The following is a 23,477-nucleotide window of genomic DNA, read 5'->3' on the forward strand; positions in this document are numbered from 1 at the left end:
GGCTCTCTTCTATTTTCATGTGGTGATCCAGTGTTTTTTCAAAAGAACACTTTCTCTCACAGTTACAGGGTAGAGACAAATTATTTAACACTGGCAGGGGTGCTTAAAGTGATATTAAAGGGTTTTTTTTTAATTGTTATTAAAAAAAAAACAAACATGTCATACTTACCTGCACATCGCAGCCCCAATCCTCCTCCCTGGCCCCTCCCTCCAGCCTAGTGCCCCAATAGCCGCTGCTCCATATTTCCATTCATAAAGAGCATGGCTCAGCCCCGCTCTCTTCTCATTGGCTCACTGGCTGTGAATGACAGTAGTGGGAGCCAATGGCTGCTACTGCGGTCTCAGCCAATGAGGAGGGAGAGACTTATGAGAGCAGAGGCTCTCACACACATTTGCTTGAGATGGGGCTCAGGTAAGTATTGGGTAGGGTTGCTGCACACAGGTGTTTTTTTTTTTTTACCTTCATGCATAGAATGCACAAGGGAAAAAAAAAAAACCTTGAGCCCTAACCACAATTTTAAAATGATCAGTTTTTATTTATTCATGTAGAATCTTTATCCCAAACGAGAACTGCTTATAAAGTGTGAGATTGTGCAATATATTACATTTTTGGTTTTGGGTTTTATACCGCTGTAAATCATGAGTTTGTTTACAGTATGTCTGCCTGGAGTGTAGCTTTAAATATAGGAGGCCCGTGTTACAACTATTATTTTTTCCCTATAGAGTTATTAGGGGGTGAAAACCCCTGTCACGTTCCAGGTCTTTGTCCCCACGAGGGAGATTCACTCTTCTTTATTCCTCCTGGTGACCACTGTCACAGGAAATAAAAATAAAGGGAAATCTGAAATACTGAGTTGTCACCAGAGCAGGAAGAGAGCAAAAATCTTCCAAAGGGGACAACTGTTCCGGTGGCAACTGCCTGATTGTACCCAAGTCGATCAATGGACTGACTTTGGAACAAGCAGACTGCCCAAACATGGACTGAAATTCGGCCGGTCTCTGCTGAGCCAGCTGAATTTCGATCCATGTATGGCCAGCCTAAGGCTCCATGTACACGGGATGTTAGAAAAAAAACGTGCTGCAAAGCTAGTTCTGACGCCGGGAAAAAGCAGCTGTTAAACGTGCTTTCAGTAGCTTTTTCCATTTGCGTTATTGCACGTTTGGCCACGTTGCTTTTAGCAGCGTTTTTTCAGCCTCCATTCAAAATCAATGGTTCCCTATGGGAGCCTATTGATTTGAATGGAAGTCGCGACTTGCACTGTGAGAATCTTGAGGGGGAACTCCACGCCAAAAATGGGAAAAAAACTGCGTGGGGGTCCCCCCAAAGGTTCCAAACTAGGCCCTTCGGGTCTGGTATGGAATTTGAGGTTAGCCCCAAGCCGAAAAAACGGCGTGGGGTCCCCCCCAAAATCCATACCAGACCCTTATCCGAGCATGCAGCCCGGTAGGGCAGGAAGGGGGAGGGGACGAGCGAGCGGCCCCACACCCCCCCCCTGGACCATACCAGGCCACATGCCCTCAACATGGGGGGGGTGTTGGTGCTTTGGGGCAGGGGGAGCTCTGCACCCCCCACCCCAAAGCACCTTGCCCCCATGTTGATGAGGACAAGGGCCTCATCCCCACAACCCTGGCCGGTGGTTGTGGGGGTCTGCGGGCAGGGGGCTCTTCGGAATCTGGAAGCCCCCTTTAACAAGGGGGCCCCCCAGATCCCGGACCCCCTCCCTATGTGAATGGGTCTGGGGTACACTGTACCCCTACCCATTCACCCCATAAAAGGCAGTGTATGTAAAGAACGACAGGAGACGTTTTGGAAAGTTTATTAAAAATCTTCATCCGGTCTTCTATGCTCTGGTCTTCTCCCTCTCCTGGTCTTCTGCTCTTTTGCCCTCGGGCTCTTTTCTTCTTCCTCCGGTCCTCCTCCGACGATGTCTCCGGTGATTATGCCGGTCTCCGGTCTCTGCAGCTTGTTATATGGCTATATAACAAGCTGCAGAGACCGGAGACCGGCATAATCACCAGAGACATCGTCGGAGGAGGACCGGAGGAAGAACAAGAGAAGAACAGAGGGCAAAAGTGCAGAAGAGTGGACAGCGAAAGAGCAGAAGAGCGGACAGCATAAGAGCAAAAGAGCAGAAGACCAGGAGAGGGAGAAGACCAGAGCAGAGAAGACCGGATGAAGATTTTTAATTAACTTTCCAAAACATCTGTCGTTTTTTAAATACACTGCCTTTTATGGGGTGAATGGGTAGGGGTACAGTGTACCCCAAACCTATTCACATAGGGAGGGGGTCCGGGGATCTGGGAGGACCCCTTGTTAAAGGGGGCTTCCAGATTCCAATGAGCCCCCTGCCCGCAGACCCCCACAACCACCGGCCAGGGTTGTGGGGATGAGGCCCTTGTCCTCATCAACATGGGGGCAAGGTGCATGGGGTGGGGGTGCAGAGCTCCCCCTGCCCCAAAGCACCAACACCCCCCCCCATGTTGAGGGCATGTGGCCTGGTATGGTCCAGGGGGTGGGGCCACTGCTCGTCCCCCTCCCCCTTCCTGCCCTACCGGGCTGCATGCTCGGATAAGGGTCTGGTATGGATTTTGGGGGGGGGACCCCACACCGTTTTTTCGGCTTGGGGCTAACCTCAAATTCCATACCAGACCCAAAGGGCCTGGTTTGGAACCTGGGGGGGACCCCCACGCAGTTTTTTTCCCCATTTTTGGCGTGGAGTTCCCCCTCAAGATTCTCACAGTGCAAGTCGCGCCGCAAGTCGGATCATCCTGATCCGACTTGCTGTGCGACTTCCATTCAAATCAATAGGCTCCCATAGGGAACCATTGATTTTGAATGGAAGAAAAAAAAACGTATAACGTGGCTGAACGTACATTCATCACGTTCGGTCACATTCGGCCACGTTTCTGCGTTTGAAACGCCGGGGAAACACACGTTCGAACGCAAATAATTGCGTTCCAAAAAACGTCCCTGAACTTAACTGCCTGCAAATGACTGTAAACGACCCTGTGTACATGGACAGATAAGATAAAATGTAGATGGGTTCAGGGGCTTCTAAAAAAAAACACCCAACTGCTCCTAAACGGCCATTTACAATGTCCCGTGTACATGGAGCCTTAGACATTGCACAGCTCTTGAGTTAATGCATCTGAACGCTCAGTTAAAACAAAGCTCATAAACACACATGCTCACAAACAGCAGGCAACATAAAATAGCACATAAAGGCTCAAAAAAGACAAATATCTGCAAGGCCTCTCTGATGAGTCATTTATCTTCAAATATATTTGAGAAAACGTATCCTTGGTCACAGTTTAAAAGCATTAAAAGGATTAGTCTACCCAAAGCAGTTATTTGTTGAACAATGACAAGGTAAATCTGTTGCCAGTGGGGAATCATCTTTGTCTGAACATTTAATTTTCTCAGTCTTTACAGATACACCGATCAATAGTAAAGCCCCAACCTGGTTACCGCAGTTATATCTTTGGGTGGTCGCTTTAAAGTGAACTTGTAATATTAGCTTTCTTTCGGCTATAGTGCCAGTGTGAGATGGATAATGCAAGGATCTCTCCTCCATCACTGATCTGGTTAGATTTCCTTTAGATTTACCTTCAACTATGTAGTGCAAGGGCCTGCCTGATTGCATACAAATTAAAAAGGTTTAGATCTGACCTCATATTATATGGTTTTGGTAAATGTAAAGGAAAAAAATCTAAAGAAAATTGTATAGTGTGTATGGCCCATTAGTGGAAAACAAGGAACACCAACTCCACCTAATCTTAACATGGCTGCAAAGGAAAGACCTTTTTTTTTTTACCTTAATGCATTCGCATGCTTTTAACCACTTAAGGACAGCCCTCACAGCAAAAGTTGATCCGTGGGTGCTGGGCAATTGATGCCCACCGACACCCACCGATCGTCAGGCAGAGATATAGAATGGAGCTCTGCCCTATGTAAACAAGGCAGAGCTGCACTCTGACGGGGGGAGTGATGGATTGTCTCTCCCTACAAACCAGGGAATAAAATCCATCACTTCCCTTAGTAAAAGCACCAAATAGCACACAAATACACTGGCTAGTTGAACAGTTAACCCTTTGATTGCCCTAGATGTTTAACCCCTACCAAGCCAGTGTCATTAGTACAGTGACAGTGCATATTTTTAGCACTGATCACTGTATTAGGGCACTGGCTCTCTCAAAGTGTCAGTTCGTGTTGATTGTCCGCCGCAATATCGCAGTCCCGCTATAAGTCGCTGATTGCCGCCATTACCAGTATAAAAAAAATAATAATCATATTCCAGTATATATACCATAGTTTGTAGGCGCTATAAACGTTTGTGCAAACCAATCAATATACACTTACTGGGATCTTTTTTACCAAATTTGTATTTCTCTATCGCTCATTGACAGACGTAGTCCTCGGTGATACAGCACCTTCGGGTTATGTTGCCTCCACAGGAGTAGGACTAGACAGGAAATAAAATGCTCTGGCCACACCCTAGGGGCAGTCCCAGAGGGTATATCCTCTCTCTCTCTGCTTTAGCAAATCAGTTTTTTTCTGTCTAGTCAGGAGTAAGGACCTAGATACCTTGCTGGGATCTTCGGTCCTGGCAGGATTTTTTTCTTAGAAAAGATTTTTTAGACAGCTTTTTTTCTCCAGTGTTCCTGTGAGATCTTCAAGCAAGAAAGCTGAACTGGGCGACGGGCTGGATGTTGAGATCCAGTGGTCACCCCAGTTCAGCCTACGAGCGCGTGCAGGCCATAGCTCCGCGCTGGGTCGGCCGCGACATAGTCCCACTGGACGGGGACTGACCCTGCGAGTTAAACGTCTCGCTGAAACGCCAAAGACCATGAGTCACGGCGCCCGTATTGGTCGACAGCCCTCCTACCTCGGTGGAGAGGGGTACTGTCAGGAGTTGGCGCCCGCCTGGTTCCGGTATGGTGAGTAGTGTGTTCCCCCTTTCCCCCTGACGGGTCTTGTGGTGAACGCGGGCCCCTCTCTGTAATGGTAAGGATGGGTTCCCCTCTATCCTACAACATGTCACAGATCCCCCTAATTGAGTGTGATTTTTGTGTACAAGAAGCCAGGAGGCTTGGTTTGGGAGCTGACAATCTAATTGTAAAGATGTGTAAATGATTGTAGTCAGTGGCAGTACTAGAACTTTACTGTGATAGTATAAGGTATCCTACCTGTCAGTAGCCACAGGGCGAGGTCTATACATGTATACTGCATTCCAGATCATTCCTCCAGCTAAGCAGCGGACCGCATGAGGCCCGCTAGGGTCCGGTACCTCCGACCACGCTGACCACCATGAGGGTGAAGGGTTGTGAGGCCGAGATCCTTCTGCAGACATGCCGCTATTCTGTGCAGGCCGCCGCCATTGTCTGGTAGATCGCACGAGGCCGCCATTTTGGTGTAGCCTCGTGTCTCCAGCATGGGGGCGGCCATGTTTGAGGTGACTCAAACACCTCATGGAGCCAGGGGGAGGAGCCGGCAGGCGTGTTAAGGGGCGGAGCCGCCTCTTTTACCCAGGAAATAGGGCCAAAGACTTCCTGTCTGTAACAAGACAAGCACTGAGCAAGCTGATGAAAACTTCTGTGCATCAGGGATGAGCCTTGGGGTCTGTCTGTCTCTCTGTGGGGTCCAAAAAGGCAGGTAACACTGAGGGGCGCTTTTGCGACTGGGGGACACAAAAAAAAAAGGAAAAAAAAAAAAAAAAAAGGTTTTTTTTCTTTTTACTTTGTCATTTTTTGTCGCTGGCAAGTGTCTTGTATAATCATTGACCCTGCCGCATAGGTATCCCCACCTGATCCCCTCAAGGTGGCCGCAGGACCCTCCAGTACCCCACTTGTTTTTAATGCATTATCGGCAATTTTGGAGTCTTTGGTATCCCGGGTGGAGGTGGCCTGTCAGGGACGGGGGTCAAGTAGCGACCCCCGCCTACCCCTATTGTTTATCAGATACGGATTCGGAACTGGTCAATGCAGTTGTGGGTCCCTCTTAGGGGGCTGTTGTCTCAGGTAATATCTCCTCAGCAGTGAGGAGCACGTTTCTGCCTCCGCCATAGCACAAGAGTGGTGGATGCACTAGTTGTGTCCGTCCGGGAAACCCATTGTCTTGAGGTTACACCAGCAGAGGTAGCTGAGACTGAGATTCCTTTTTGGTACTTGTTAGCCTACCAAAAGGGCGAAGGATTTTCCTTTACCCAAATGGGGTCGTTTTGAAACGAACCCCTGTTATTTCCAAACGCATGGCTAGGTGCTATCCGTTTGAGGAATTCCTCTTTACAGGATAGACGGTACCACCTGCTGTCTTGCCACAGACTGTTAGGATAAAAAGACCTCGTAACTAACGAGGACCTTCCTTTTCTGCTCATATAGAGTTGTTCGTTCCACGAGGGCGGGCGATAAGGCGAAACCCTCCAAAGCCCCTTTAGAGGGGTTTCAAAGGGCGCTGGTCGGGTAAACAAAGAGTCCGGCTCAGCCAAGCCTGAAGAATATAGCCTGATGCGCCCCTACCCATCTCTGGGGTGGGGGGATGTCTTCACCGGTTTCTGGAGGACACAGGATCGAGTTTCGATCACTTCCACCGGTGCGATTCTGCCCTTCTAACATTGAACGGTTTCAGGGGTTCTATTCGAACCTATACAATGCCCAGGAAAGAGGGCAAGGTGCGTCCAAATCTGGACTTGGGAAGAAATAGAGTCCATCCGTACAGTGGTGGCCTCCCTGCATAAAAGAGATTTCCTGGCGTCCATAGACATATAGGATGCCTATCTTTATATCCCCATCATCGCAGGACATCAGCGTTTTTTCGCTTTCCCAAAGATCATCCCTGGTTCCCACCAGGAGACTGAACTATCTGGGCCTAAGGTTGGATACATCCTGGGCAAGAGAGTTTCTCCTTGCTGGGAAACTCCAGAAGGTTCAGTCAACGATTCGGATGTTGCTGTCCGTCAATTGGCTGGGACTGATGGTGGCCTTCTTAGAGGCAGTACCGTATACCCAGTCTCATACCCGAATTCTCCTGAAAGATTCTTTTTTAATGGAATCAGAATTCCGATTCCCTGGACAATCGGATCCGGTTGAGCGAGCGGACCAGGAAGTCTCCGATGCTCAACCAGGGGAAGTCATTTTCTTCCGATAGTATCCAGATTACCAATAAGGGTATCGGAACTGAGAGCGATCAGATTTTGTCTGATTTACTGGATCGAGCAGCTCTAGAGCAGCCCGATTCGTATCCAATCGCATATGGCCTCTTCATCCAGAGGTTTTTTCCCTAGCTGTCCCTTCATTGGGACATCCCGGATGTGGATCTGTTGGCACCTTGGCCTAACAGGAAGGTGCGGAGGTTTGTAGCTCGCGCCACGATCCTCTAGCGGACGCAGCAGAAACGCTGATCGCCCCGTGGGGGCAGTATCAGCTATGGCATGCCTTCCATCCTCTCAAGTTGCTGCGGGAACTTCTTCGCAGGATAGAGGTGGAGGGAATTCCAGTTATTCTGGAAATTCTGGATTGACCTCGTCAAGCCTGGTACGCCGACTTGGCGAGGCTAGTCGCGGACGCTCCTTGGAGACTTCCTCTCAGGGAGGATTTGCGGTCTCAGGGACCGATCTTCCATCTTGCTTTACAGTCGCTGGCTTAATGGCCTGGCCATTGAGACCCAGGTACTGAAGGACAAGGGAGTGTCAGCTTCAGTTATTCCTACCTCCAGTTAAAGCAAGGAAAGCGACTTCCAGCACATGGAAGTCTTATATTGCATGGTGTGAATCTATTGGATTTCCCCCACAGACCTATTCGGTGACCCGAATTTTGGTCTGTCTGCAACAAGGGGTTGAGCAGAAACTATCCTTGAGCACGATCAAGGGTCAGGTTTTCGGCGTTAGCAATCTTCTTTCAAGAAACCTTTGGCTAATCATTCCTTGGTGTGGAATTTCATCCAGGGGGTGCGACATCTGGCTCCGCCAGTGCGCGCACCCTTACCGCCTGGTATCTTAATTTAGTGTGGTCGGTTCTTCAGAAACTTCTCTTTGAAGATATTAGGGAGATTCCCTTGCTTACATTCCCAGAAGGTGGTCTTCTTGGTGGCCATTACTTCTCTACGCAGGGTGTCAGAACTGGCCGCATTATCCTGTCGTTCCCCAGATCTGGTGGTTCATAGGGATAAGGTGGTTCTTCTTCCGAATCCATCCTTCCTTCCTAAAGTGGTTTTCGTAAGACGGACTCACTTTTTGTGATCACGGAAGCCCTTGAAGGGGGTTGCCTGTGTCTGCCGCGACCATATCTACATGGATCAGTCAGACGGTGGTACAGGCTTATTCTATTAAGGGTCGGAATCCTCCGTTCCCTGTTAGGGCGCACTTCACTCGAGCGCTCAGTACTTCCTGGGCCTTTCGCCATCAGGCGTCAGTGGTCCAGGTATGTAAAGCGGCCACCTGCTCGTCGGTACATACCTTCACAAAATTTTATAAAATTGATGTGATGGCATCGGCGGATGCCTCATTTGGCCGCAAGGTTTTGCAGGCCGCAATTTGAGGAGACCGGTGGTCTACCTTGAGGGTTTTTTTCTGTTTGAAAATTTTTTTGTTGAGTCTCATCATTAAGGATGAGCATTGTAAACTTCTAGTTGGCACCGGTTGGGCCTTCTAGATTTGGATTTGATTTCCATTTTCCCACCCCCCATTTGTGATACTGCTCTGGGACTTCCCGAAGGTGCTGTATCACCGAGGACTACGTCTGTCAATGAGCGATAGAGAAAAATGGATTTTTGTAAAATCTTACCGTAAAATCCTTTTCTCTTAGCTCATTGACAGACGTAGTACCCGCCCCTCTGTTTTTTTGAGTTGGGTTGGGTTAAATTCTCTAAAGACTGCTTTTATGACATAACTGATTTGCTGAGGCAGAGAGAGAGGATATACCCTCTGGGACTGCCCCTAGGGTGTGGCCAGAGCATTTTATTTCCTGTCTAGTCCTACTCCTGTGGAGGCAACATAACCCGAAGGTGCTGTATCACCGAGGACTACGTCTGTCAATGAGCTAAGAGAAAAGGATTTTACGGTAAGATTTTACAAAAATCCATTTTTTTCAAAGTGTACGGTATTTTTTTTTTTTTTTTATCGCACTAGGTGATTTCTAGCACAAGGTGATACTATTAAAAGAAAGCTCTACTCCCTGCCCTCAAGGAGCTTACAATCTAAGGTCCCCAACTCCCATTATACGTAAACATACTAGGGCCAGTCTAAAACAGACACAATTAACCTACCAGCATGTCTTTGGAGTGTGGGAGGAAATCGGAGTACATGGAGGAAGCCCACGCAGGCACAGAGAAAAAATGTAAACTCTGCGCAAGTAGTGTTATGGTTGGTATTCGAACTGAGAACCCTAGGGCTGCCATGCACCTTTCTCAAAAGGTGCAGAGTGCACGCAGGGAGGGCAGAGAAAGGGCACAAGGCATTATGAGACTAAGGACATCAGGGGACACGGGAGAATTGTACCCGTCGTATATGAGATTGGGATAGAGATTGGTACTTTCAATGTGGTTTTTGAAATACTGAAAAAAAACAGAAGTAGTGTAATGAGAAGGAGAACCAATTTTTTTTTTTTTTTGGTGCACAGCCCTTTTTAGTGTCATGGGTCCTCTTTGCAGAACATAACCCAGAACTGTAATTTCTTGCTTGTGTGAATAACTCTGGACTAGGATTCAAGTTAGTTTTTGGGCTCCGTTCATATCATCAGAGTACGTGTACGATTTTGTGTGTCACGAGAAGCCAAAGACGTTCCTGAGCCTTTTGAGAAATCGTGCTGCATGTAAAAACACATGGTGCTGTGGAATTTTGCATTTTGGCAAGCGTGTTTGCAGCTGCATGGGGGAGCCATTAAAGGGTTAAAATTTAATGGCACCGCTGCAAAAGTGAACTTGTCCTTAGGCATCCTCTACAACAAAAAACGGAATTTTTGTAAAATCTTACCTGTAAAATTCCTTTCTCTGAGTCCTCCGACAGTCGCCGCCATCTTCATATTCGTCACAATGGGGTATTAGACTTTTCTCCGTAGGAGTAGCTAGGCAACAGAATATGTCAATATTAAAGCTTTTAACATATCCCCACCCCAGGGGGTGGTCCCCTCAGTCTATACCCTCCTGCTTCCCGTTTCATACCTCAGTTTCAGTAGAATAGCAGTAGAGTACCTAAACCCCAAAAGAGGGGCGGGGGCGGCGACTGTCGGAGGACTCAGAGAAAGGAATTTTACAGGTAAGATTTTCCAAAAATTCCGTTTTCTCTTACGTCCTCCGACAGTCGCCGCCATCTTCATATTCGTCACAATGGGGACGTCCCAAAGCAGTGCAAAAATGAGGGGTGGGAAACGCAGCCGCGCCTAAAGGCAACGCAGTCTCCACATCAAAGAAAGGAACCTTACCAAAGGAAGGAAACCAGCTGGGCAACATGAGAAAAAACTTGCTCAACGGGAGCAATAACCCAGGAAAAAACAAATAACCCAGGGATAAAAAGAAATCCCAAACAGCCAAAGGTCCAAAACAAGGGACCCTAAGGAACCGCCGCACTAAGAACCTTGCGGCCAAAGGAAGCATCTGCCGATGCTTGAACATCCACTCTGTAGAATCGTGTGAAGGTGTGCACGGTCGACCAAGTCGCCGCCCTACACACCTGGGCCACAGAAGCCCCATGACGACAGGCCCAAGACGTACTCAGAGATCTGGTAGAGTGCGCCTTCACAGGCATAGGGGAAGCTTTTCCCTGCAAAGCATAAGCCTGTTCAATGGTCTGTCTGAACCAATTGGCGACGACAGAAGCCGACGCCGCTATGCCCTTCCGAGGACCCCCGGAAGGACAAACAAAGAATCCGACTTGCGAAATGATTCAGACGATTTTAGGGAAACCCTAATCGCCCGAACAACATCCAAGGAGTGCAACTCCACCTCCTTCAGATGTTTAGACTTCGCGCAAGACGAAGGCAAGACAATGTCCTCATTGAGGTGAAATTCCGAAACCCTCTTCGGAAAAAAAGAAGGGTTAGGTCGCAAGACCACCTTATCTAAGTGAATGACCAGATACGGAGACTTGCAGGACAAGCTGCCAGCTCCGACACTCTGCGAGCCGAAGTGATCGCCACCAAAAAAGGTGACCTTCTTGGACAACATAGACAACGAGATCTACCTGATCCGTTCAAACGGACCATGTTGTAACACGGACAGAACAAGATTCCAGTCCCAAGGAGGCAGAGGTACCCTCCTAGGAGGGACCAGATGCCCCTTGAACAAAAATGCCAACCAAGGAGTAAGATGCCATAGGACGTTGAAAAAGAACGGCCATCGCAGACACCTGACCCTTGATCGTAGCCAGCGCCAAACGCTGGGCAACACCCGTTCGAAGGAAGGACAACACCCTAGACACCGAGTACGTGCGAGGTGAAAACCCCCTGGACTCACACCAGGCAAAATAGGCCTTCCAGGTACGGTAATGGACCTTCCCCGAGGAAAATTTCCTTGCGTTGATCAAAGTGTGAATGACCTCAGGGGAGAGACCCCTATCCTTCAGGACCTCGGTTTCAACAGCCAGGCCGTCAAAGCCAGCGACTATAAAGCAGGATGGAATATCGGCCCTCGAGACCGGAGATCTTCTCGAAGAGGCAGATGCCACGGAGCGTCGACCGCCAGATTCACGAGGTCAGCGTACCAGGACCGGCGAGGCCAGTCCGGTGCCACAAGAATCACTGTGTTTGGTTCCGAGTTCAACCTGCGAAGGAACATGGACAGCAATTGAATCGGTGGAAACGCATACATCAGTCGGTACTGATGCCACGGAGCTACCAACGCGTCTGACGCGTCTGCCCGAGGATCGCGTGTCCTTGCCATGAACCTTTTCACCTTGTTGTTCAGACGAGACGCGAACAGGTCTACCTCCGGAAGACCCCACTTCGCGCACAACATCTGGAAGACATCCGGGTGGAGGGACCATTCCCCCTGGTCCAGGGTCTGGCGGCTCAGATAATCCGCCTGCCAGTTCTCCACCCCCGGAACGTGAACCGCCGATATCGCCGGGACGTGTGTCTCGGCCCAAGACAGAATGTCGGCCACTTCCCGAGCCGCTCGGGCACCCCTGGTGCCCCCTTGGTGATTGATGTTTGGAAAATTCATCGTCCAACCAAACTCCTGTAGAGTCTGCAACGTGATGGACAGGTCCTTCTCCAGACCCTGGCTGGTCGCAGACCGAACCAGAATATCGTCCAGATACCCCAGGACAGAGATGCCCTGGACTCTCAACAAAGCCAGAACCGGTGCAAGCACCTTGGTGAAAACCCGTGGAGCCGAAGCGAGACCAAAAGGCAACGCCACGAATTGGTAGTGATCCTCCGCAATGGCGAATCGAAGGTACCTCTGGTGACCCTCGAAAATCGGGATGTGAAGGTACGCATCCTCAAAGTCGATGGAAGCCATGAATTCCCCCTGAACCAGGGCAGCCACCACCGACCGCAGGGATTCCATGCGGAACTTGCGAACCCGCACAAAGCGGTTCAGAGCCTTTAAGTCCAGAATTGGACGTACCTTGCCCTCCTTCCTGGGCACGGTGAACAGATTGGAATAGAACCCCCGAAATCTGTCCCGATGACGCAAACGCTCCGGAGCCAGTTGAAGATTTGAGGGAAAAAAATCTGCTCTCCGGCCGAGAGAGACACTCGATTTTGTAGCCAGACCGAACGATTTCCTGAACCCACATGTCCCGAACACGGGCAAGCCAGGGTTGAAGAAAACCGAGCAAGCATTCCCCCACCCCAGAACTGGGTGAGGGCCCCCTTCAGGCCGCATTGTTATGGGCAGCGGATCCGGACTGGCCGGACTTCTGCTTACCTGTCCACGGCTTCTTTTGGGAGCCTTGACTTTTGAATGGCTTGCCCTTATAATGCGACCGAAAGGCACGAAAGGACCCCTGAGAGGGCCGAAAAGAAGCATGCTTCTTACCAGGAGCCGTCCTTAGCCTTGTGGGATTGGGGCAAGAGCGTGCTCTTACCACCCGTGATCCCCTTTATCAGTGTATCCAAGGATTCGCCAAAAAGGCGAGATCCATCATAGGGCAGATTGGCTAAGGTCTTGCGCGAAGATTGGTCCACAGACCAACACTTCAACCAAACCAGGCGGCGAGACAACCGCCACACTGTGTACACGTGCAGCCAACGGTACTATATCCAAGTCCGCATCATACAAATACATGACACCCTGATGGATTTGATCCACCATATCCAATGTCGCCGGTGAGGCCGAATCAGCCACCAGGACGCGTCTAAGCACCTGCGTCCAACTTGCGACAGCCTGGGATGCCATAAGAGAAGCAAATAGAGCTTTTAGCATAGAACCCGTAATAGAATAAGTATGACGGGCAAGAGTTCCAGCCTCCTGTCCGTGGCATCCCCTGCAGGAATCGCAGTGGACTTATTCAAAACCGCTATCGCGTGATCCACCGGAGGCGGTACACACCACCGCTCATCAGTAGCGGGCGTGAAAGGATAACGCAGCTTGAACCTACTTGGCACAGCAAAAGGCTTGCGTATATTGCGCCATAGTTCCTTAACAGCGCGCTGAAAATCATCAGTGCAGGGAAAGACCTGCGATGTCTTGCGTCTTTTCTGCGTCCCATAAGCTGCCAGGGCAGCGGGAGGACATGGTTCATCCTGCAAACGCAGTGTTTGTTTGATAGAAGCCAACAAGTCATCCATGAGTGTAAGCTCTTCAGGCGAGTCAGGGGGAGAATTATCAACCCCTTCAACCTCAGCCTCCACAAGATCCAGGGAGGAACGGGACCCCGAGAAGGAGACCCCAGCCATAGTAGCCCCATCAACATCACCCTCTGAACCAGAGGGAATTGAAACTCTGGGCCGTATTGTGAATTGAGCAGCCACAAGCATTTGCACCTGAGCAGCAAGTTTAGCCACAACCTTAGCCAAATCCCCCCCTGGGGGGGAAACAGCAGTCCCTTGGCCTCCCACCAAGTGGTAGGAGATTTGCTTCCCTGAGAATCCATTGCCCCCAAACAATATGCTGGAGAATAAAGGGTTAACTGCCCCTTTAACAAGCGCGGCGAGCGCAGCCCACCGCACACACACACTAGCACCAGAAGACCCCCACAGGGATAAAAGCTCAACTCAGGCAAGGATATAGGGATAGAGAGGTTAAAAATCTGATGAGACCACTGCTGCTGCTGCCTCGATCGGTGCGCCCAGGGAAAAGGAGTGATGTAACTCAGGGCGCTCTATCAAAGCCTATGGAAGGCTACAAGAAAATGGCCGCCTGCAGTGTTAACATTCGGCCGGAGCGAGCGCTGACAAAATGGCGCCGTTTGGCGCCGAAAACGCCGCTCCTCCACCACAGTGAGGACAGCTGAAAAACACTACAGTACAGTAAAACATGGCAGACCGCCACAGCAGTCGCTGTAATGTGCCCAAACAGGATACAATCATGCCCCACAGCACACAGCCTGTCACACATTCACAGTCTGACACAGATAGTGCAGCACAGCCCCCCCCCCCCCTGCAGCCCACAGAATGCAGCCAGAGAGATAGGGAGCTTAACAGTGTGAACAGAGGCAGGGTTACACAGTCCCAGACTGACACCCCCCAAACAGACAGGTCCCCACACAGATACACTTACCTCCTAGATGGCGTGGGGAACCTGCACAGGCGAACAAGCCACTGCACATGTGACAGGGAGAGTCGCAGCCAGGACGCAGAAAAAAAAACTAGGGTTGAGAAACCGCACAGCGTCCAGTGAGGTAGCCACCTCACCATAGCATCCCTGCACCGAACAGGGATGGGTCGTTCATTGTGCCAGGAGCATTACCTGACTGAACGCTCGAAGGCAGGCTGGGAAGCCACTGACCCACAACCTGCGACCAGGGGGATCAGCCCGAGACCCAGCCCGCATGATCCTCTTCATCAGAAGAACTAATGCTGACAAAAATAACAGCTAAGTAAAGAGAGAGAAAAAACTCAAACAAAAATCAAAAAAAAAAAAGAAGAGAAAGGCTGAGACAAAATGCCCCAGCATAGAGACATCCAGCTACTCCTGACAAGCTAGACATTGAAACTGAGGTATGAAACAGGAAGCAGGAGGGTATAGACTGAGGGGACCACCCCCTGGGGTGGGGATATGTTAAAAGCTTTAATATTGACATATTCTGTTGCCTAGCTACTCCTACGGAGCAAAGTCTAATACCCCATTGTGACGAATATGAAGATGGCGGCGACTGTCGGAGGACGTAAGAGAAATGTAATTTTTGCAATGCTTGCAATGAAATGGTCACTCCCATTCAGAATCACTGTGCACAGGACTGAGTATAACAAAGAGCTATTCCTTCAGAGCAGAAACAGGTAGGAATCTGCAACAAAGTGTGTTAAAGAGTAACTCCACTTTTGTTGAGGAAAAAAAGCATTCCCCTCAGGGTGATCCATTTACATTGCAACAAACCTTGTTGCAGATTCCTACTATTTGTTATTCTGAAGCAATCCCTGTGCTTTTGGCTGTGTCCAAGTGGTAAGTGAATCTAATGGGAGTGGTTTCATAAATATCAATCAGCTCATATGACTTGTCGCAATTGTGTAAAATATATATACACACACGCTTTTTTTTTGCGATTTCTCTCTCCCCCCCCCCCCCCATAAAAGTGGGGTTACCCTTTAAAATAAATGTAAAGACTGTATTTTTTTTTTTTTTTACCTTAAAAATGGTAACTACTTTCGTGGGAAAAAAAAAAAATAGCAAAGAAAAATAATATAGCGTATACAAATGAGACAAGTCATATTGTAATTGAAAGTTATTAAAAATGACCTTTCCTTTTTAGTCTGCTGTAATTTTATGAAAATGCAATGCAATATGGCTACCTGGAGTCCTTCTATACACAGATGGTGTACGGAACATACCCCAGAAACACCATGTCTTGCTTGTGTGATTGGTTCACTGATTTTCCCAGAAGTCTGCACTAAGATAAGTCCGATTTCAAGTATCCCCTGCAACGAAAATGTCATTTTTGGTGAGATACTGTCAATAGGAACAGGTCTAAAAGGGATGCAGGCCCAGCAGCTTTCCTCAGAGCTTTGCAGGTGCCGCAGCTGATTGATAATTAAACCACTGCCATTAGACTCACTTTCCCACATGGATACAGGGAAACACACAGGGATTTCTTCTGCATAACAAAAAGGTAGTAATCCAAAAAAAACAAAGTTTGTTAAAATCCTTGCAATGTACATAGATCACCCCGGGGGGGATGTTTATCATGTTCTTTGCATGAAGGTAAAAAACCTTCAGTATGCAGCGTCCCCTCAGCCTCCGTTAATAATTACCTGAGCTTGATCCAACAATGTGCAAAAAAGACCGGCTGCTCTCCCAGTTCTCTGCCTCCTCACTGGCTGAGAGAAAGCAGCAGGCGCTTTTGGCTCCCACGGCTGTTAACCACTTTACCACCGGAGGATTTTGCTGTCTTCCGTCCAGGCCACTTTTTGCGATTCGGCGCTGTGCGACTTTAACTGACAATTGCGCGGTCGCGCGATGCCGTACCCAAACGAAATTTACGTCCTTTTTTTCCCACAAACAGAGCTTTCTTTTGGTGGTATTTGATCACCTGTGCGATTTTTACTTTTTGCGCTATAAACAAAAAAAGAGCGTTTATTTTGAAAAAATAACAATATTTTTAACATTTTTTTATATGAAATTCCCCCCAAAAAATATGTAAAAATCAATTTTTTTAAAAAATTTTTGGCCAATTTGTTTTCTGCTACCTATGTTTGGTAAAAAAAAAATCGCAATAAGCGTATTTTGATTGGTTTGCGCAAAAGTTATTGCGTTTACAAACTAAGGGAAAGATTTCTGTCATTTTTGGTGTTTTTTTTTTTTTTAACGCGTAATGGCGGTGATCTGCGATTTTTTTTGCGGGACTGCGACATTGCGGCGGACAGATCGGACCCCTGACTGACATTTTTAAAACTTTTGGGGGTACCAGTGACATTACTGCAGTAATCAGTGCTATATATATGCACTGTTACTGTAAAAATGACACTGGCAGTGAAGGGGTTAATTTTATTGGAGAGGGAGGGGTTAATGTATGCCTAATGCTTACTGACGTGTTGGGGGGGAGGTGACTGTGTGACAGAAGGACAGATCGGATGTCCAGCTATGCTGAACACTCCGATCTGTCACTCCCTGTCACTATGGAGATCCGCCCGCTGTGTTTACACACAGCGGGCGGATCTCCAGACTCGATCCCCGACGATCGGGTAAGAGCAGCGGCGATCGCCGCTGCTCCTCCCCTGGCCCGACTCCCGCTGTGAATGAAAACAGCGGGAGCGCGCCTCCGGCGGCGCGCGAGCGCCGCCTACAGGGGGAGGAGTCCAGCGACGTAGGTCTACGTCGCTGGACGGGAACGAGCCACTGTGCCGCAGTAGCAGCACAGTGGCCGGTGGTCAAGTGGTTAATCAAAGCCAGTCAGAAGAGAGTGTGGGGGGGGGGCCTTGGTGTGTGTGTTTTATGGACACACAGACCGGGGCTCGGAACAAGCATACGAGTGCCCCCCATATCAAGTGGCTTGCTATGGGGCGCTCAGAAAACGGGAGGAGCCAGTAGTGCCACTGGGAGACTTGAGAGAAGGAAAATTGGGCTGATCTAAGCAAAACCATTACACAGAGAGGTTCTACCTTTAATTTCACTTTAATGCATTTCCCTGCATTAGGGTAAAAAATGTCCCTGTATTGTCCTCTCACTCCCCTATACATACCCAAGCCTGATTTTGATCCAGCACCATGCCTGTCTGCATCGGCTCTGTTTGCCCACATTCTGTTTGCACCCCTATTAGTAAATCTCCTCTAAACAAAAAGAATTAGCAACTCACATAAGGATGAATGTAAAATGCTTGTCATCAAAAATAATGAAACCAGAAGTGCCAGCTGTGGGCGTGGCTACATGTTTTGAGGGGTTTCCTGCCCTTCTCAAGAAAGCTGGTTTAGTCACTTTTGGTTTTGGGTACACTTCACCGATCTCAGCGTGCTGCTTCCCAGTTCATGCCCAAGGCCACTATACCACCACTTCCCAGTGGCGGTGTTAACCCCTGGATTCAGAAACGACAGTGGCAGACTGACCCGGGACAAAACCTTTATAGGACTACATACAAAGAGATCTTTTCACTATCCGAGAGAATTGCTTTGTGTGGTTTTTCTTCCCTTATCCGCTGCACTATGATTGGTGTCTTCTTGCTATCTTTCCAGTTACTACAGGTGTCTCTCCTGCCAGCGTTCCTACTCCATCTGTTCACCGATAACCCTTCTGTATGGGACCCCTTTCTTCCTGTGATGACAAGCATTTTACTTTTATCCTCATCCGAGTTGCTAATGGTCACTGTTTTAACAAATCCTGTAACATCTTCTACACTTATGGAGCAAACGTAGGGTGTGCAGACTAAGTTAATTAGCATACAGTAATGAGAATTCACTAAGACAGGAAATTGTTGCAATGAGGTTGCAGAAGATCGGCAGCACCGAGATGAAGGAAAAAAAGGATGAAAATAAAGAGAAAACGAGTGTTTACTAACAATTGCAATGGTTTATATATTACAGCGCTTTACCAAATAAATGTTATTCAATTTACATTTATTTTAGGATCTAGGCCGATAATAAATGCGCTTAGGACAGGGGTCCTAACCTGTGGCACGCAACATGCTCTGGGATGACGGGTCAGCAAGCCCAGATCAAAGGCTGCCGACCCATCATCCCAGAGCATCTGCATTGATGCAGAGGAAGCAAATGTTCATGGAGGGAGCAGGAGCCACAAAAGCCAATGCCCTCTGTACTGCCAGCACCCGTCCCAGGCAGAGTGATACCAAGTGCACTTCACCTGGAACCTCTCTAGCAGCTTAGCGATGCCAACTGAAGCAGGAAGAGAAAATCATCATTCACCACATAGTTTTGCAATGAGCATATTAGCACTTTCCAAAAAGGGTTATTAGGCTGCTTTCACACTGATTCTCAGGTGCAGCTTAGTGCACCAGTGGCTTACATGCGGGTTAGCTTCACTGAGTCACAGACTTCTATTCAATCCTGCGGGTTTGGTGCGCTTTCTGAAAGTGCACCAAAACTCCTGAATGCAGGACTTTTGGCGTGCTTTTAGAAAGTTTACCACACTAGCAAGGTGTAGTAGAAGTCTATGACACAGCGCAGCACCCATGGTGCATGTAAAACTTTGTGCATCAGTGTGAAAGAAGCCTTATAGGGGACTCAGGACAGAAAGCTCTTGCTTTCATTTCAGATTTGGGGGGCAGTAAAACCGCATTAGTTCATTGTGGCACACGAACAGTTACCAAATCATTTAAGTAGCCCTTGCGCTTCAAAAGGTTGAGCAGGGGTTCTCTTAGGATAAGAGGAATGTATCAGTGCTGGACAGCAGAAAAATTATATAACCATGATCAGGTTATTCCATCCCTTTCTGCTCCACAGTGCTTGCCTATTGCTCAAGAAATAAGTAGTGATAAAGTAGATGGAGAACTTTCCAACTCCCTTGGCGTCCCGAGTCAAAAAATATTCTGTGACAAGATAAAAATTCCAACCTGCCTTCATCTCTTATGACCTGATGAATAAAGACTGAAAAATATCTGCTGCCACTGTGGTAGAAACAATTTCAGTCTTCGCCCACTCAGCAAGTGGCTTCATTGTAATTTTTGCCGGTATTCAAGAGAACTATTCTTAACATTTACTAGAAGGCTGGCTTCCTCTAGCATGCCTTTGTTTTAGATTGATAAAAGAAAAGGTTACTACTACATTTTTACCAGAGATTCTTGGCATTTACATCAAGTAATGCCCAATCCACCATTAATTCAACTAAAGGCTCCTTTTACATCGCCAATGCCTAAAGAAGGGTAAAATGCATTCATTAAGAAAGCATTAATAGAACCCTAAAAACACCAGGGGCTTTACTGTTCAATGAATTATTGAAGAATTTGGAGGGGTTGGAAAGCTAATCTCTCTGAGTGACCCAAGAGCCTTGGTTACAGTTGTGGTTGACTGTTTTACACAAGAGACCTAGGTCCTCAAAAATCAAACCAAAAATACCACAGCTTCTCTTAACAGTGAAGGAGATGGTGCAAAATTGTTACAAAGTGGGGCCTAGAGCCATTTCAGATTTTTTTTTCCCCCCCCCGAAGAGGAACCAAAACATCTCTCAAATTGCCAACCTGGAAGATTACTATAGGACACAAATACTGTAATAATCTAAAAGCAAGAATCTCAATTGTTTCTGTAGGTTTGTCCTATGCAACCCTGAAACTGCAAGAGTTTAAGAGAATTAAATCTACAAATCGTATGGTAAATAGTGAAGGGAGCGTAGTAATAGGGAACAGAGATTGCCAAACCAAGCAGCAAAATAAGTAGAATGTATTTAATACAGATCAGACAAACAAACAGTCATAAGCAGTATATACTTTTTATTCAAAACAATGTTAGGTTTGCCGATCTGCAAGTTATTCATTCACTTGAATTTTAATATGATGCAGCAGCAAAGATCTTGTAGATGAGCTGAAAATCTCATTCCTTTAGAAAAGCAGGGCGGCTTTGTGAAATTTGTACAGATATTTAAATGTTTTCTTCTGTTGGATCACCATGCATAATACATACAGGATACTGCACAATTGAATTGGCAGTGCAGCACTATTTACTTATCTTGTTCAATGGCTATGGATAGGCTATAGGCGTGCTAGCAACAGCCTTACCATTGATTCATTCTAATATATACATTTTGATAGCGCGAGAGTAACACACTATACATATTGCGGTGTGCTATAGTGTAGGTGTGGGCCTTTTACTATATATGTGTGTTGGAGTGCAGGGCTGGCAATGCACTCCATACGTACAGTATGTTACGATATTACTGCTGTATTGTAATCTTACTGTCCCCCTCTACATTGTAAAGTGCTGCATAAACCCTGCTTACCATTAATAATGCACATTAATCACTTAAAGACCAAGCTTTTTCTGGCACTTTAATATACAGTGCATCTGGAAAGTATTCACAGTGCTTCACTTTTTCCACATTTTGTTATGTTACAGCCTTATTCCAAAATGTATTAAAATTCATAATTTTCCTCAAAATTCTACAAACAATGCCCCATAATGACAACGTGAAAGAAGTTTGATTGAAATCTTAGCACATTTTTTTTTTCTTTTTTTAATGTTTAATAAAAACTAGAAAAAAATCTCACAGCCTTTGCTCAATACAGGCGGTCCCCGGGTTACAAACATCTGACTTACAAACGACTCCCTACTTACAAACGGAGAGAAACAGGAAGTGAGGAGAAATCTAGCACTAGGAAGGGAAATTCACTCCTGTAAGAGTTCTCATGGGAAAAAGGTGTCTCCACTGAAGCTTTATCACCATTCCTGTTTTCCCAACAACCCAAAATTTTCAAAATCCAATTGTCATAGGGACAGAAAGTGAGGGGACATCTTCTGAACAGGGGAATAGACAGCAAAACAAATGGTACAGGGGTGTTAGCCCTTCCCTAAGCTATTTAAAAAACTTAAAAATTATTATTTTGGTTGGAGCTAAAAACTTAAAAAATGAACCTGTTCCAACTTACAAACAAATTCGACTTAAGAACAAACCTACAGACCCTATCTTGTTTGTAACTCGGGGACTGCCTGTAATCTTTTGAAGCACCTTTGGCACTGAATACAGCCTTAAGTCTTTTTGAGTATGATGCTACAAGCTTGACACACCTATTTTTGGGCAGTTTCTCCCATTCTTTGCAGGACCTCTCAAGTTTCGGTTTAGTTTTCAGCCATTTTCAGATCCCTCCAGAGATTTTCAATCGAGTTCAAGTCTAGGCCACTCAAGAACACACAGAGTTGTCCTGTAGCCACTTCTTTGTTATCTTGGCTGTGTGCTTAGAGTCATTGTCCTGTTGGAAGATGAACCTTCGCCCCAGTCTGAGGTGCGGAGTGCTCTGGAGCAGGTTTTTATTAAGGATGTCTCTGTACATTGCTGCATACATCTTTCCCTCGATCCTGACCAGTCTCCCAGTTCCTGCCGCTGAAAAAAAAATAACATCCCCACAGCATGATGCTGCTACCACCATGCTTCACTGTAGAGATATTTACCAGGTGATGAGCAGGCCAAAGAGTTCAATCTTTGTTTAATCAGACTAGAGAATTTTGTTTCTCATGGTCAGAGTCCTTCAGGTGCCTTTTGGCAAACTCCAGGCAGGCTGTCATGTGCCTTGCTTCCATCTGGCCACTCTACCATACAGGCCTGATTCCTGGAATGCTGCAGAAATGTTGTTCTTCTGGAAGGTTCTCCTCTCTCCACAGAGAAACACTGGAGCTCTGTCAGAGTGACCATCGGGTTCTTGGTCACCTCCATGACTAAGGCCCTTTCCCCCCCTGATCCCTCAGTTTGCCTAGGCGGCCCGCTCTAGGAAGAGTCCTGGTGGTTCCAAACTTCTTCCATTTACAGATAATGGAGGCCACTGTGCTCATTGGGACCTTCAATAGGCAGGCTACGCTACGAGAGGATGTACAAAGGGGCAACAAGTCCCCTACATATAGACATGGACACCCAGGACTGTCGTATATAGCGTCCTTAGTCTATACAATAATACGGAAGACTTGGACACCTGGGTACATCGTGTACCATCCATACAGGATTGCCTGCCCAAACTATTTAGCACTAATGTGAAGGAAATAATATTGATATCCTTCCATAGTGGTGTCCGAATCATCAGATACGAAGTATGCTTTGGGACCTACATGAATTACCTTGATAATGAAATAAAAATGAGTGTACCGCCTACTACATAGTAGATGTACCAATACGTCTCACAGTATAATTTGGATATATGGTCCATGTCTACTCAGATATATCATAACTCCCTACATATCGTGTCCGGATCATTGATCTGCGTTAACTTGGAACACTAGCTGGTTCTCTGGTCTCTGCCCTAAGCCCTGAAGAAGCGAAGTCAAGCGAAACGCGTTGGCATCACAGGGACCATATCCAACTTTGAGACTTGTACCATCTTGTTACCTACGTAGTGTTCCGAATCTTAACATATGTGTCTATCATATACATATTTGTGTCTTTAGGCATTGTTTCATGCCTTTTTATTGATACTTAATAAAATTTATTTTTAATTATTACCGTGTGGCATTCAAGTCTTTTGACCAGCTCAGCTGAGCCTTCAAAGTAGGGATGCACCGAAATGAAATTCTTGGCCGAAGCCGAATAATAATGAAATGTTTGGCCGAAGGCCAAATACCGAACGCGGTGTTTCGCATTTTTTCCATTTATTTTGCCAATTTTTTGTCCTCTCTCTTGTCCTCTCGTGTCTCTCTCTCTTGTCCTCTCACTCTCTCTCTCTTGTCCTCTCATGTCTCTCTCTCTCTCCCTAAATGTTACTGTAGGGAATGGGATTCAGTGCACACTGCAGCCTTGTACCATA

At 47.2% G+C, this 23,477-nt stretch overlaps 1 protein-coding gene across 1 annotated transcript in view; it reads right to left on the reverse strand.

Moving 5' to 3' along the window:
- Positions 1 to 23,477, reverse strand: part of ARHGEF12 (Rho guanine nucleotide exchange factor 12) — a 506,356-nt gene that overhangs the window by 424,544 nt on the left and 58,335 nt on the right. The gene's annotated exons all lie outside the window — the stretch shown is intronic.

This window comes from Pelophylax lessonae (genome assembly GCF_965119305.1).
Source record: "Pelophylax lessonae genome assembly, chromosome: 12".
Taxonomy (NCBI): domain Eukaryota; kingdom Metazoa; phylum Chordata; class Amphibia; order Anura; family Ranidae; genus Pelophylax; species Pelophylax lessonae.